The sequence below is a fragment of the Antrostomus carolinensis genome, unplaced genomic scaffold (assembly GCF_000700745.2).
Source record: "Antrostomus carolinensis isolate BGI_N321 unplaced genomic scaffold, ASM70074v2 scaffold1133, whole genome shotgun sequence".
Lineage (NCBI taxonomy): Eukaryota > Metazoa > Chordata > Aves > Caprimulgiformes > Caprimulgidae > Antrostomus > Antrostomus carolinensis.
In genome coordinates this window covers 3697-6656 of record NW_010305617.1, presented here as the reverse complement: position 1 = coordinate 6656, position 2960 = coordinate 3697, and positions in this window count along the sequence as shown.

Genomic DNA, 2960 nt, shown 5'->3' with positions numbered 1-2960 from the left:
CTGAATAAATAAATATATAAAAGACTTTCTACTGGTCTTCAAAGAAGCATTAAGCAATTATGTAATTCCATTTATTCTGTAGAATGACGAGGACTACGACAACTGTTCACGCTGTAACTTTTAGAAGACTAACTTCTTGTTTTGAACTCAGTGATACTAACAACTATCAGATTACTATCAGACATGTCACTGGCTTAGGCAGTATGACAGAAGAACTCTTAAGCAAGACCGTCTGTAGGCAGAAAAACAAACCTGAAGTGACACAGGCTAGGAAGTGCTATTTAATGAGTACAAAGCAATATAATTTTACTTCATTATCCACTGCTTTATTCTTTACAATTTAGTATCATACACAACTAGTCTGTAAAATTTTCAGATATCCACATTAACTCCTGGATTCTCAACTAAATGCACAGCAATGGTACCAAATTTAAAATAAAGTAATATTTTAACTTAGGTTTCTGTAACTTGAATCCTTTGCTAGAGATCACTTCTACTTTAATTCCACTGCCAGACATTCAGTGCTCATCTAGACTTAGGTGGACAAGGATGAAACAGCTTCTTTGGAAAAGGCCTTTTCTTTATGAACTTATTTTTGAACCATTCTTAGAAACTCTAAAAAAGCCCAAGGCCCAAAACCATGCAAAGCCTACTGTCCTGGCCTACACCAAACACTCTTGCCCAAGAGATTCCCAAGAAATGTATTGTTAGTGTCACCTCTCTTCCCCGATGTAAAAAGAGGCACAAAATCAGATACTATATTCATGAAGTGCACATTCCCCAATCTAAAGACTGTGTGCATGACCAGCTGTATTTATGCAGAGGGTAACCCTAGAATTACAGCAATGTGTTGCCCTCACAAACCCACCTGGAACAACCGAGCATAGTACAAGTTAAGTCAGTTACACAATATACACTAAAAAAAACCCCCAACAACAACAACAAAAAAAAACCAAAACCCAAACCACATAACTTTGAATATCATCCAAAAACAGAATTCTCCCCCCAAGAGGAATATGATCTTAAACCCCAGGATTTACAGACCTTTGTAAAAACTGAATCCAACAAGGTAGCTTCTTTAGCTTTAAAATGTAGAAATTTGCACTGAAATATGGAAACCAACAGTATTCTAGACCTTGTCAATCATATACATATAAATGTATATGTATTAATATACAGCTTAAATAAACCCACATACATTTTCCTACAGCAACAGCTAATACAGTTGCTCTTTTGACAAAGCACTCGGATGTTCACAGGTGCCAATCTGTGATTATCCAAGAATATTAAGAGAGGAAGTTTGGCAGAAGTTGGGGGTTTAGTGTGATCCTGTTCAACTACAGAAAGTACATAGTACCACCAGAACATCCCAAAAGATAGAGGACAGCTAGAAATAACTGGAGAACTTTCATTCAGACCTCGACATCTGCTTATTCAGCAAGTATATTGCCTCAGAGACACTCAGCTTCTTTTAAGAGCCACAGGGCTTTTCTGATTCTCTAGTTGTTGGGGTTTGTTTGGTTTGAGTTTTGTTTGGTGGGGGTTTTTTGTTTGTTTTGTTTTGTTTGTTGTGGGGTTTTGTTTGGGTTTTTTTTTGGGGGGTGGTGCTGGTGAGTTTTCATTTGTTTGTTGAGAAATGGGTGGGAAATACCTCTTGTATAGCCAGACATTAAAAATTACATAGGCTGGGAAACCAGCACAGGTATTTATTGTAATACCCCCATTTACATAGCTTAACCTTGCTCTGACTTTGCTCTGGTACCCAAAGACTTTTATTATTTCAGCCATCAACTAAGCAGGCATTTACACATCCCTTAAAATTGCCTGAGGAAATATATTCAGGTTTTGCCAGACCTCTGACTGCTGTAACACCAATACACCACACAACACTTCCAATCACTTCCCAGCACGCTCCAAAGCATACTCTAATTTCTTAACTAAACCTCAAGTTCTGTACTCACCAACTCAGCTATGCTTTGAACAGCAATCTAAATGGGTAGCTCTCCTAAACATTTACCTATTTTATTTACTAAGTGTCACTTCATTACAATGTAAAAGCACAGGCATAGAATAACATTACAGCTATGAGCAGAAAACTACACCAGAGTTGGCCAGCGCTACGCTGGATCTCACACATCATCCCTCTTGCCCAATATCACCCTTTGTTCAGCCAAATGTTTCATTATTACAGCCAAATTGATCATTGTCACTCCTGGACAGGAAACATCGTGTTGAAGCCCTGCAATGAAAACACTAAGTGCAAAACAATCTTTTCATTCAGTACTTGGAGTACAAGCCAGTAATTCTTATTTCTTTCATTAGTGTTTCCAATATTCATTTTAACATCAGTATCACTGCAGTAACTGGAATTTCCTGTGACGCCAAGTGGAATAATAGTAGTAAAAAAATTTCCCAGGCTGTTTTACTAGTAACAAACTTGTTTTTCCTTCAAAGTATATCCCACAATAACACAACAAATATCCCAGAATATTCTGGGATAAGAAAAATACTGCTCAACATCTTTCAAAGTGCTGCTGTAGAATTTACCTGGCAAAATTCTTAAGGGATTTGTAACAACCAACTGCAGAGAGTAAATTCAACTTGTTTTCAATGAAAAAAGGAAGGAGGGATAAAAGGTCAGATTCCACAGCATACAAAAATAGAAATACATTATTATGATTCCATTTAAAAGTTCATAACTTCGTAAGAGTAATGTCTATTCTAGTAATTACAACCTTTGTTACAAACCTATGAACTTTAGAACACTAACCTAGGAAGTAAACACCACCTTCAGGGACACCCGTCTGTTTCATCTTCTGTTGTCAATCAAGCCTTTATATCCCCATGTTTTCACCCCTCTGGCACACTCACTCGCATTTTGGTGTAATAAGATACTACTACCCGTCTGTCCACCCCATCCATCCACAACCTTCCTTGACACAGAAAGGTTTAAAAATAAA